Source organism: Tursiops truncatus, chromosome X (assembly GCF_011762595.2).
Source record: "Tursiops truncatus isolate mTurTru1 chromosome X, mTurTru1.mat.Y, whole genome shotgun sequence".
Classification (NCBI taxonomy): Eukaryota; Metazoa; Chordata; class Mammalia; order Artiodactyla; family Delphinidae; genus Tursiops; species Tursiops truncatus.
In genome coordinates, this window is record NC_047055.1 from 82,133,367 (window position 1) to 82,148,164 (window position 14,798).

The window sequence follows — 14,798 nt, forward strand, 5'->3', positions numbered from 1 at the left end:
ACGAAGAGGCCTGGCTCTTGAGCTATGGCCACTGAGCCTGTGCGTCCAGAGCCTGTGCTCCACAATGGGAGAGTCCACAACAGTGACAGGCCCGCGTACTGCAAAAAAAAAAAAAAGAAAAGAAAAGAAATGAAAATAAAGTAACAACTGACACTGCAGAAATACAAAAGATCATGAGGGATTACTACAAGCATCTCTATACCAATAAAATGGACAACCTGGAAGAAATGGACAAATTCTTAGACATGCACAACCTGCCAAGACTGAATCAGGAAGAAATAGAAAATATGAACAGACCAATCACAAGCACTGAAATTGAAACTGTGGTTAAAAATCTTCCAACAAACAAAAGCCCAAGACCAGACGGCTGCACAGGTGAATTCTATCAAACATTTAGAGAAGAGCTAACACCTATCCTTCTCAAACTCTTCCAAAATATAGCAGAGGGAGGAACACTCGCAAACTCATTCTATGAGGCCACCATCACCCTGACACCAAAACCAGACAAGGATGTCACAAAGAAAGAAAACTACATGCCAACATCACTGATGAACATAGATGCAAAAATCGTCAAGAAAATACTAGTTAACAGAATCCAACAGCACATTAAAAGGATCATACACCATGATCAAGTGGGGTTTATTCCAGGAATGCAAGGATTCTTCAACATACGCAAATCAAACAATGTGATACATCATATTAACAAATTGAAGGAGAAAAACATATGATCATCTCAACTGATGCAGAGAAAGATTTTGACAAAATTCAACACCCATTTATGATAAAAACCCTGCAGAGAGTAGGCATAGAGGGAACTGTCCTCAACATAATAAAGGCCATACATGACAAACCCACAGCCAACATTGTTCTCAATGGTGAAAAACTGAAAGCATTTCCACTAAGATCAGGAATAAGACAAGGGTGCCCACTCTCACCACTCTTATTCAACATAGTTTTGGAAGTTTTAGCCACAGCAATCAGAGAAGAAAAGGAAATAAAAGGAATCCAAATCGGAAAAGAAGAAATAAAGCTGTCACTGTTTGCAGATGACATGATACTATACATAGAGAATCCTAAAGATGCTACCAGAAAACTACTAGAGCTAATCAATGAATTTGGTAAAGTAGCATGATACAGAATTAATGCACAGAAATCTCAGGCATTTCTATACACTAATGATGAAAAATCTGAAAGTGAAATCAAGAAAACACTCCCATTTACCATTGCAACACAAAGAATAAAATACCTAGGAATAAACCTACCTAAGGAGACAAAAGAACTGTGTGCAGAAAATTATAAGACACTGGTGAAAGAAATTAAAGATGATACAAATAGATGGAGAGATATACCATGTTCTTGGATTGGAAAAGTCAACTTGTGAAAATGACTCTACTAAACAAAGCAATCTACTGATTCAATGCAAACCCTATCAAACTACCACTGGCATTCTTCACAGAACTAGAACAAAAGATTTCACAATTTGTATGGAAACACAAAAGACCCCAAATAGCCAAAGCAATCTTGAGAACGAAAAATGGAGCTGGAGGAATCAGACTCCCTGACTTCAGACTACACTACAAAGTTACAGTAATCAAGACAGTATGCTAAATAAATAAAAAATAGGGGCTTCCCTGGTGGCGCAGTGGTTGAGAGGCCGCCTGCTGATGCAGGGGATACGGGTTCGTGCCCCGGTCCGGGAAGATCCGACATAGCGTGGAGTGGCTGGGCCCGTGAGCCACGGCCGCTGAGCCTGTGTGTCTGGAGCCTGTGCTCTGCAGTGGGAAAGTCCATGACAGTGAGAGGTCCACGTACCATAAAAAAATAAATAAATAAAGACAGTATGGTACTGGCACAAAAACAGAAAGATAGATCAATGGAACAGGATAGAAAACCCAGAGATAAACCCACACACATATGGTCAAATTATCTTTGATAAAGGTGGCAGGAATATACAGTGGAGAAAGGACAGCCTCTTCAATAATTGGTGCTGGGAAAACTGGACAAGTACATGTAAACGTATGACATTAGGTCACTCCCTTACACCGTACACAAAATAAGCTCAAAATGGATTAAAGACCTAAATGTAAGGCCAGAAACTATCAAACTCTTAGAGGAAAACATAGGCAGAAAACTCTATGACATAAATCACAATAAGATCCTTTTTGACCCACCTCCTAGAGAAATGGAAATAAAAACAAAAATAAACAAATGGGACCTAATGAAACTTAAAAGCTTTTGCACAGCAAAGGAAACCATAAACAAGACCAAAAGACAACCCTCAGAATGGGAGAAAATATTTGCTTATGAAGCAACTGACAAAGGATTAATCTCCAAATTTACAAGCAGCTCATGCAGCTCAATAACAAAAAAAACAAACAACCCAATCCAAAAATGGGCAGAAGACCTAAATAGACATTTCTCCAAAGAAGATATACAGACTGCAAACAAACACATGAAAGAATGCTCAACATCATTAATCATTAGAGAAATGAAAATCAAAACTACAATGAGATATCATCTCACACCAGTCAGAATGGCCATCATCAAAAAATCTAGAAACAATAAATGCTGGAGAGGGTGTGGAGAAAAGGGAACACTCTTGCACTGCTGGTGGGAATGTGAATTGGTACATCCACTATGGAGAACAGTATGGAGGTTCCTTAAAAAACTACAAATAGAACTACCATATAACCCAGCAATACCACTACTGGGCATATACCCTGAGAAAACCATAATTCAAAAAGAGTCATGTACCAAAATTTTCATTGCAGCTCTATTTACAATAGCCTGGAGATGGAAACAACCTAAGTGCCCATCATTGGATGAATGGGTAAAGAAGATGTTGCACATATATACAATGGAATATTACTCAGCCATAAAAGGGAATGAAACTGAGCTGTTTGTAGTGAGTTGGATGGACCTGGAGTCTTTCATACAGATTGAAGTAAGTCAGAAAGAGAAAGACAAATACCGTATCCTAACACATATATATGGAATTTAAGGGAAAAAAATGTCATGACGAACCTAGGGGTAAGACAGGAATAAAGAAACAGACCTACTAGAGAACGGACTTGAGGATACTGGGAGGGGGAATGGTAAGCTGTGACAGAGCGCGAGAGTAGCATGGAAATATATACACTACCAAACATAAAATAGGTATCTAGTGGGAAGCAGCCGCGTAGCACAAGGAGATCAACTCGGTGCTTTGTGACCACCTAGAGGGGTGGGATAGGGAGGGTGGGATGGAGGGAGATGCAAGAGGGAAGAGATATGAGAATACATATATATGTATAATGGATTCACTTTGTTATAATGCAGAAACTACACACCATTGTAAAGCAATTATACTCCAATAAAGATGTAAAAATTAAAGAAAGAAAGAAATCATTTCAACAGGTGCAAACCTATGAATTAAAAAAAAATTATGTGACGTGATGGAGGTGTTAGCTAATGCCATTATTGTAATTATTTTGCAATATAAGTGTATCAAATCAAAACACTGTAAACCTTAAACTTACACAATATTATACATCAATTTCATCTAATAAAGCTAGGGAAAAGCAAACCAAAAAAATTACCTTAAATGTAAATGGATTAAATGCTCCAATCAAAAGACATACACTGACTGAATGGATACAAAAACAAGACCCATATATATGCTGTCTACAAGAGACCCAATTCTGACCTAGGGACACATACACACTGAAAGTGAGGGGATGGAAAAGATATTCCATGCAAATGGAAATCAAAAGAAAGCTGGGGTAGCAATTCTCATATCGGACAAAATAGACTTTAAAATAAAGACTCTTACAAGAGAAAAAGAAGGACACTATATAATGATCAAGGGTTCAATACAAGAAGAAGATATAACAATTGTAAATATTTATACACCCAACATAGGAGCACCTCAATAAATGAGGCAAACGCTAACAGCCATAAAAGGACAACTCGACAGTAACTCAATCATAGTAGGCAACTTCAAAACCCCACTTTCACCGATGGACAGATCACCCAAAATGAAAATAAACAAGGAAACACAAACTTTGAATGATACATTAAACAAGATGGACTTATTTGATATTTATAGGACAATTCCATCCAAAAACAACAGAACACACTTTCTTCTCAAGTGTTCATGGAACATTCTCCAGGATAGATCATATCTTGGGTCACAAATCAAGCCTTGGTAAATTTAACAAATTTGAAATTATGCTAAGTATCTTTTCCAACCATAACGCTATTAGAATAGATATCAATAACAGGAAAAAAACTGTAAAAAATACAAACACATGAAGGCTAAACAATGCACTACTAAATAACAAAGAGATCACTGAAGAAATCAAAGATGAAGTCAAAAAATACCTGGAGAGGGCTTCCCTGGTGGCGCAGTGGTTGAGAAGCTGCCTGCCGATGCAGGGGACGCGGGTTCGTGCCCCAGTCCAGGAAGATCCCACATGCCACTGAGAGGCTGGGCCCGTGAGCCATGGCCACTGAGCCTGCACGTCCGGAGCATCTGCTCCACAATGGGAAAGGCCAAAACAGTGAGAGGCCCGCGTACCGCGAAAAAAAAAAAAAATACCTGGAGACAAATGACAATGAAAACACGATGACCCAAAACTTATGGGATGCTGCAAAAGCTGTTCTAAAAGGGAAGTTTATAGCAAATAAATCCTACATCAAAAAACAAGAAATATCTCAAATAAACAATGTAACCTTACACCTAAAGCAATTAGAGAAAGAAGAACCAAATAAACCAAAATTAGCAAAAGGAAAGATCATAAAATTCAGATCAGAAATAAATGAAAAATAAATGAAGGAAACGATAGCAAAGACCAATGAAACTAAAAACTAGTTCTTTGAGAAGATAAGCAAAATTGATAAACCATTAACCAGACTCATCAAGACAAAAAGGGGGAAGACTCAAATCAACAGAATTAGAAATGAAAAAGGAGAAGTAACAACTGACACTGCAGAAATACAAAGGATCATGAGAGATTACTAAAGGCAATTATATCAATAAAATGGACAACCTGGAAGAAATGGACAAATTCTTAGAAAAGCATAACCTTCTGAAACTGAACCAGGAAGATATAGAAAATATAAAATATAGAAAAAACCAATCACAAGCACTGAAATTGAGACTGTGATTAAAAATCTTCCAACAAAGAAAAGCTCAGGACCAGATGGCTTCACAGGGGAATTCTATCAAACATTTAGAGAAGAGCTAACACCTATCCTTCTCAAACTCTTCCAAAATATAGCAGAGGGAGGAGCACTCCCATCTTGATGGTGGTATCAAGCCACCATCCCCTTGATACCAAAACCAGACAAAGTTGCCACAAAAAAAGAAAACTACAGGCCAATATCACTGATGAACATAGATGTAAAAATCCTCAACAAGATACTAGCAACAGAATCCAACAGCCCATTAAAATGATCTTACACCATGCTCAAGTGGGGTTTATCCCAGGAATGCAAGGATTCTTCAATATATACAGGTCAATCCATGTGATAATAACAAACTGAACGATAAAAACTATATGATCTTCTCAAAAGATGCAGAAATAGCTTTTGACAAAATTCAACACCGGTTTATGATAAAAGCTCTCCAGGAAGAAGGAATAGAGGAAACTCACCTAACATAATAAAGGCCATATATGACAAACCCACAGCCCACATCGTTCTCAATGTTGAAAAACTGAAACCTTTTCCTCTAAGATCAGGAAAAGACAAGGTTGCCCAGTCTCATGATCACTATTATTCAACATAATTTTGGAAGTTTTAGCCACAGTAATCAGAGAAGAATAAGAAATAAAAGGCATTCAAATCAGAAAAGAAAAAGTAAAATTGTCACTGTTTGCAGGTGACATGTTACTATACATAGAGAATCCTAAAGATGCTACCAGAAAACTACTAGAGCTAATCAATGAATTTGGTAAAATAGCAGGATACAAAATTAATGCACAGAAATACCTTCCATTCCTATACAATAATGATGAACAATCTGAAAGAGAAATTAAGGAAACACTCCCATTTATCACTGCAACAAAAAGAATAAAATACCTAGGAATAAAACCTACCTCAGGAGAGAAAAGACCTGTATGCAGAAAACTATAAGACACTGATGAAAGAAATTGAAGATGATACAAAGAGATGGAGAGATATACCATGTTCTTGGATTGGAAGAATCAGCATTGTGGAAATGACTATAATACCCAAAGCAATCTACAGCTTCAGTGCAATCCCTATCAAACTACCAATGGCATTGTCCACAGAACTAGAACAAAAAATTTCACAATTTATATGGAAATACAAAAGACCCGGAATACATAAAGCAATCTGGAGAAAGAAAAATGGAGCTGGGGGGGATCAGACTCCCTGACTTCAAACTATATCACAAAGCTATAGTAATTAAGACAGTATGGTACTGGCACAAAAACAGAAATATGGACCAATGGAACAGGATAGAAAGCCCAGAGATAAACCCACACACATATGATCACCTTATCTTTGATAAAGGAGACAAAAATATACAATGGAGAAAAACAGCCTCTTCAGTATGTGGTGCTGTAAAAACTGGACAGCTACATGTAAAAGAATGAAATTAAAACACTGCCTAATGCCATACACAAAAGTAAACTCAAAATGGATTAAAGACCTAAATGTAAGGCCAGACACTAGAAAACTCTTGAGGAAAACATAGGCAGAACACTCTATGACATAAATCACAGCAAGATCCTTTTCGACCCACCTCCTAGAGAAATGGAAATAAAAACAAAAATAAACAAATGGGACCTAATGAAACTTAAAAGCTTTTGTACTGCAAAGGAAACCATAAACAAGATGAAAAGACAACCCTCAGAATGGGGAAAATATTTGCAAACGAAGTAACTGACAAAGGATTAATCTCCAAAATATACAAGCAGCTCATGCAGCTCAATATAAAAAAAAAAAACCCAATCCAAAAATGGGCAGAAGACCTAAATAGACATTTCTCCAAAGAGGATATACTGATTGGCAACAAACACATGAAAGGATGCTCAACATCCCTAATCATTACAGAAATGTAAATCAAAACTACAATGAGGTATCACATCACGTGTACCACAATGTTTATTGCAGCACTACTTACAATACCCAGGACATGGAAGCAATCTAAGTGTCCATTGACAGGTGAATGGATAAAGAAGATGTGGCACATACATACAATTGAATATTAGCCATAGAAAGAAATGAAATGAAATTATGTGTAATGAGGTGGGTGGTCCTAGAGTCTGTCTTACAGAGTGAAATAAGTCAGAAAGAGAAAAACAAATACCATATGCTAATACATGTATATGGAATGTAAAAAAAAATGGTTCTTGTGAACCTAGGGGCAGGACAGGATTAAAGTTGCAAGCATAGAGAATGGACTTGAGGACACGGGGAGGGGAAAGTGTAAGCTGGGACAAAGTGATAGAGTAGCATTGACATATAAACCACATGTTCTTAAGCCAATCATCTGTGGATGGACACTGGGTTGCTTCCATGTCTTGGCTATTGTAAGTAGTGCTCATATGAACATTGGGATACATGTATCTTTTCAAATTAGAGTTTTTGTTATTTCTGATTATATACATAGGAGTAGAAATGCTGGATCATATGGTAGCTCTATTTTCAGTTTTTTTAAGGAACCTCCATACAATTTTCCATAGTAGCTTCACCAATGTACATTACCACCAAGAGTTTAGAGGGGTTTCCTTTTCTCCATATGCTCTCCAGCATTTACTATTTGTAGACGTTTTAATAAGATGGCCATTCTGCCTGTTGTGAGGTGATACCTCATTGTGGTTTCAATTTGCATTTCTCTAATAATTAGCGATGTTGAGCATCTTTTCAGTTGCCTGTTAGCCATCTGTATGTCTCCTTTGGAAAACTGTCTATGTAGGTCTTCTGCCCATTTTTTATTGTGCTGTTTGCGGGTTTGTTTGTTTGTTTTTTTGGTATTGAATTGTATGAGCTGTTTTTATATTTTGGATATTAACCCAATATCAGTGACATCATTTCCAAATATTTTCTCCCATTCCATGCATTGTCTTTCCATTTTGTTGATGGTTTCCTTCGTTGTGCAAAAGCTTTTAAGTTTAATTAGGTCCCATTTGATTACTTTTGTTTTTATTTCTTTGCCTTGGGAGACAAATCTAAGAAAATATTTTTACGATTTATGTTAGAGAAGGATTTATCTATGTTCCCTTCCAAGAGTTTTAAGGTGTCATGACTTATATTTAGGTCTTTACACCATTTTGAGTTTATTTTTGTATGATGTTAGGGAGTGTTCTAATTTCATTAATTTACATGACTTACATGTCTACCTTTCCCAACACCACTTGTTGAAGAGATGGTCTTCTCTACATTGTGCATTCTTGCCTACTTTGTTGTAGATTAATTGACCATAGTTACATGGGGTTATTTCTGAGCTCTCTATTCTGTTGCGTTGATCTATATTTCTGCTTTTGTGCCTATACCATGCTGCTTTGATTACTGTACCTTTGTAGTATCATCTGAAGCCTGGAAGACTTATGACTCCAGCTTTGTTTGTTTTTTCTCGTGATTGTTTAGGCAATTCTAGGTCTTTTGTGGTTCCATATAAATTTTAGGATGATTTCTTCTAGGTATGTGAAAAATGTCATGGGTATTTTGATTAAGCTTACATTAGATCTGTAGATTTCTTTGGGTAATATGGCCATTTTAACATTAATTAATTCTTCCAATCCAAGAGCATGAGATATCATTCCATTTCTTTGAGTTATATTCAATTTCGTTTATCAATGCTTTATAGTTTTCAGAGTATAGTTCTTTCACTTCATGCTTAAGTTTATGCCCAGATATTTTATTTTTTGACATGATTTTAACAAGATTTTTTAAACTTTCTCTGTCTGATATTTCATTGTTAGTATAAAGAAATCCAACAGATCTCTGTATATTAATCTTGTATCCTGCTACCTTGCTTAATTCATTTGTTAGTTCTAATAGTTTTTGTGTGGAGACATTAGGGTTCTCTATATAGAGTATCTTGTGATCTGCAGATAGTGACAGTTATACATCTTTCCTTCCAATTTGGATATTTTTTTTCTTTTGCTGGTCTGACAGCTGGGGCTAGAACTTAAATACTATGTTGAATAGAAATTGTGAGAGTGGATATCCTTGACTTGTTCCTGAATTTAGTGGGAACGCTTTCACCTTTTCACCATTGAGGATTATGTTGACTGTGGGTTTGTCATAAATGGCTTTTATTATGTTGAGATATGTTCCCTCTATACCCACTTTGGTGAGAGTTTTTATCATGAATGGATATTGAATTCTGTCAAATGCTTTTTTGCATTTATTGAGATGATCATGTGGTTTTTGTCTTTCCTTCTGTTAATATGGTGTATCACATTAATTGGTTTGCATATGTTGAACCATCTTTGTGACCCTGGAATAAACCCAACTTGATCATGGTGTATGGTCCTTTTTATTATTGCTGGATTCATTTTCCTAATATTTTGTTGAGGATTTTTGTTTTGTTTTGTTTTTGTTTTTGCGATACGTGGGCCTCCCACTGCTGTGACCTCTCCCGTTGTGGAGCACAGGCTCCAGACCCGCAGGCTCAATGGCCATGGCTCACAGACCCAGCTGCTCCATGGCATGTGGGATCTTCCCGGACCGGGGCATGAACCTGTGTCCCCTGTATTGGCAGGCAGACTCTCAACCACTGCACCACCAGGGAAGCCCTGTTGAGGATTTTTGCATCTATATTCATCAAAGATATTGGCCTGTAATTTTTTATTTAATTTTATCAGAATATAATTGATTTACTATGTTGTGTTAGTTTCAGGGGTACAGCACAGTGAATCAGTTATACATATACTTATATCCACTCTTTTTTTTTTAGATTCTTTTCCTATATAGGCCATTACAGAGTATTAAGTAGAGTTCCCTGTGCTATACAGCAGGTTTTTATTAGTTCTCTATTTTATATATAGTAGTGTGTATATGTTAATCCCAATCTCCCAATTTATCCCTCCCCCTCCCCATCCCCTGGTAACAATAAGTTTGTTTGCTACATCCGTGACTCTACTTATGTTTTGTACATAAGTTCATTTGTACCCATTGTTTTAGATTCCACATATAAGTGATATCATTTGATATTTGTCTTTCTCTGTCTGACCTACTTCACGTAGTATGACAATCTCTAGGTCCATCCATATTGCTGCAAATGGCATTATTTTGTTCTATTTTATGGCTGAGTAATATTCCATTGTATATGTAATTTTTTTTTGTAGTTTCTTTGTCTGGCTTTGGTATAAGGGTGATGGTGGTTTCATAGAATTTAGGAGTGTTCCCTCCCTTTCAATGCATTGGAATATTTTGAGAAGGATAGATATAAGTTCTTCCTTGTATGTTTGGTAGAATTCCCCAGTGAAGCCATCCAGTCCTGGATTTTTATTTGCAATAAGTTATTTTATTAGAGATTTTATTTTGCTTTGAGTGATCAGTCTGTTCCAATTATCTGTTTCTTCTTGAATCAGTTTTGGGAGCCTGCCTGTTCCTAGAAACTTGTCCATTTCTTCTAGGTTGTGCAGTTTGTTGGCATATAACTATTCATAGTATTCTTTCTTTTTCTTTTTTTTTTTTTTGTATTTCTGTGGTATCAGATGTTATTTCTCCTTTTTCATTTCTTATTTTGTTTATTTGGATCCTCTTTTCTTCTTGGTGATCCAAGCTAGAGGTTTGTCAATTTTGTTTATCCTTTAAAAAATAACATCTCTTGGTTTTATTGATCTTTCTATTGTTTTTATATCTATTTTTATTTATTTCCTCTCTGATCTTTATTGTTTCCTTCCTCCTGCTGACTTTGGATTTTGTGTGTTGTTTTTTCTAAGTCTTTTAGGTGGTAGGTTAGATTGTTTATTTGAAATTTTTCTTTATTCTTGAGGAAGGCCTGTATCACTATGAACTTTCCCCTTAGAACTGCTTTTACCCCATAAATTTTGTAAGGTTGTGTTTTCATTGTCATTTGTCTCAAGGTATTTTCTGATTTCTTCTTTGATTTTATAATTGACCCATTTTTAGTAGCATGTTGTTTAGTCTCCCTGCATTAGTTCTTTTTCCTGTTTTTCTTTCTATTGTTGATTTCTAGTTTCATACTGTTGTGGTCAGAAAAGATGCTTGAAATAATGACAATCCTCTTAAATTTAAAATGGCTGTTCTGTGATCTAGTATGTGGTCTACCTTAGAGAATGTTGTATCAGCACTTGAAAAGACTGTGTTTTCTGTATTGCTGCTGTATCGGGTGCATGTGTGTGTATATATATATATATATATATATATATATATATATATATGCTTCTATCTCCTGTTCCGCTTAATTTCCATTATTCTATCTTCCAGACCACTGAATTGTTCTTCTGTATTATTTAGTTTTTCATTTGTTGCCTTTTGCTCGTTTTTCATCTTGGCAGTAGAGTTGTCTAATTTTGATTGGCTCCTCTTTATAATTTCTAGTTCCTTGTCACAGTGATCTGCATTTCTATCAATAGTCTTTCTTAATTCCTTCAGCATTTTTATTACAGCCTTTTTGAACTCGGGTCTGGTAGACTGGAGAGGTCTATTTCATTGTTCTTTCAGGGGCTTTCTCTTGTTCTTTTAATTGGGAGTGGTTCCTCTGCCTTTTCCTTTTACTTATATTCCTCTGACTCTATGAATTTAGGAGATATATTTACCTACTGTGGTCTTGAAGGGCTGTTTTTATGTAGGAACATCCTTGTGTTGGCTGTAAGTTCAATATTTTGGTGCAAGGGCTGTATTTGATATGGATGCCTGCCATGTCCTTTCTCAGAATGTGTTGTTCATTACTCCCTTGCTAGTGGTGTGATTGGCGTTGTGGTGACCAAAGCCTGCAGTGGATGTTCGGTGGGACCCCCTCTTTGCTCTGTCAGGAGCATGGTTTGCTCCCCAGTTGTTGGAATAGAGGTCCCCAGATCCAGTTCTACACTATGGTGTGAGATAAGTGGGACTGGAGCACTCCCACTGGAAAAGGAGCTGCTGTGTTTTCCTCCCCAGGAGCTGCCCCTCAGGACATAAAATTCTATGACATCACCTGTCACCCAGTGTGTTTGCTCACAAAGTACACTGTTGTTGGCACTGCCCTTGGCCCCTCCTCCACTGTGGGGATGCTGGTAATCAGCTCAGATTTCAGCCTCGCTTCTGCATGTGTGCCTGCAAAGCCTGCTGCTGCTAGCACCCAACACAACTCAGCCATGAGAGCACAGTAATCAGCTCACATTTTCCCAGGTGCTGCACTCACAAAGCCACCAGCATGAATCTGCTGAAGTCACACACCCACCAGAAATCTGCTTAGATTTCAGCCCTGCTTCCACATGTGGGCAACCCTCTGGTGCTTGTACAATCCCAGAGCTCTGCTGTATTCCCTGTGAACACACTAAGAATGAGGCTGCTATGGCAGGGCCACACCCCACACATCACAGGCATATTAACGGTGGGACTCCAACAGTGGACCTAGGCTCCATAAAGTGAAACTCATAGAAACAGGGGGTAAAATGGTGATTAATGGGGGCTGGGAGATTAGTAAAATGGGGATACGCTGGTCAATGGATACAAGTTTTCAGTTATAAGATTAATAAACTCTGGGTGTCTAATGTACAGCAAGATGACTATAGTTAATAACATTTAATGTATACTGGAAATTTGCTAAGAGAGTAGATCTTTTTTTTAAACTTCTTTATTGGAGTATAATTGCTTTACAATGGTGTGTTAGTTTCTGCTGTATAACAAAGTGAATCTGTTATACATAGACATATGTTCCCATATCTCTTCCCTCTTGCATCTCCCTCCCTCCCACCCTCCCTTTCCCACCCCTCTAGGTGGTCACAAATCACCGAGCTGATCTCCCTGTGCTATGAGGCTGCTTCCCACTAGCTATTTATTTTCCATTTAAACATTCTCACCACACACAAAAAAATATGTGAAGTGATGGATGTGTTAAATAATGATTGTGTTAATCATTTCACAATGTTTGTGTTTATCAACTCATCAAGTTGTGCACTTTACATATATATGATTTTCTTTGTCAATTATACCTCAATAAAGTGGTGGTCAGGGGAATAAAGTCCATTTAAACATGAAAAAGAAAGGATTCTCAGTTGACAGTTCTTTCAGCATCTTAAATATGTTATTCCACTGTCTTCTGGTCTCTGAGGTTTCTGCTGATAAATTGGCTGATGATCTTATTGAAGACTCATAAGTTATGTGTTGCTTCTCACTTGCTACATTCAAAATTCTCTCTTTGTCTTTAGCTTTCAACAGTTGAATTATATTTCTTGGTACGTATTTTTTTATGTTTATCTTCCTTGACATTTTTTGAGTTCTTGGACTTGTAGAGTCATATCTTTCCTTTCATTTGGCAGATTTCTAGCCATTATTTCTTCAAAAAATCTCTTTGTCACCTTCTCGTGTCTCTTTCTGGGACTCCCATAATTCGTATATTGGCCTGCTTTATTGTGTCCCATAAGTCCCTTAGGCTCTCTTCATTGTTTTCATTCTTTTTTTAATTTCTGCTCCTCAGACCCACTAATTTCAAATGTCCTATCTTCAAGCTCACTGATTTTTCCTTTTGTTTGCTCAAGTCTATTGAACTTCCCTAGTGAATGCTTCTATTCTGTTGTTATAGTTTTCAACTCCAGAATTTTTGTTTCCTTCTTATAATTTCTCTTTGTTGATATTCTTATTTTGATCATATATCATTGTCCTGATTTCCTTTAGTTCTTCTCTTTGTCGTTGTTGTTGTTTTAGCTTTTTGAGCGTATTTAATTCAGTTGTTTTAAAGTCTTTGTCTAATAAGTATGAAGCCTTCATGTCTTCGGGGATGGTTTCTGGTGCCATCTTTACTTTTCTCCCTTAGAATGAGCCATGTTTTCCTGTTTCTTTGTGTGCCTTGGAATTTTGTCGTTGTTGTTGAAAATTAGGCATTTGAAAAAGAAACTGCCAACTCTCTCAATCTTTGAAGACTGGCTCTGTGCTGGGGAAGTTCTTCACTAATCAGCTGGGCCCTGGTTCTGAGGCTTCTGATAAGCATGAGGAAAAAGCTTAATATCTCCTTGGGCCTTTTTTGAGCATGTGTCTTGAATCAGCTTCTGTGTAGCTTTTTTAAATTTCTCCACATACTTGGTTGCTTTTAAATATCGTAACTTCTGAAGGAGTCTTTTCTTGAAGACTTTGATGGTCTGGTGTATGTTTCACTTGTCAATGTTCCTGCAGCCTTCCCAAGGTGTCCCCACTGCTTCTCCTGCCTGAGAACAAAGTTGAGCAAAATAGAGAACAGTCCATTAGACAGCCCTCAGCCTAGTTAAATTGTGGCAAATAAAGTCTGCTCTGCTCCTTCTAATTTAAAAGAGGATATTAGGAAGTGGGCTGCTGCTTCCTCCAGACCAGGATATGCCATGCCTGGGAGGGTGTGGCATAAAAGCAAACAAATATATCATGGAACTTTCTATCATTTTGAATGTGGCATTTTCTTGATTGGGCAATCACTTGGGTATTGTAGATCTTTTATTGTTTTCCAGAACTCCTATAAAGACATTTTTTGTTGTTATCTAGGTTTTATTTTTAATGTTTCTATGGAGAACCAGGGCCTGGAGTTTCCCAATCCATCATTTTGTTGATGTTACTCAGGCTTATCTCTATTAAGGAAATTGGATGAATAACTAATAACCTTCCAAATCAGAAAGCATCAGACCCAGAGGAGTTCACTGGTGTAT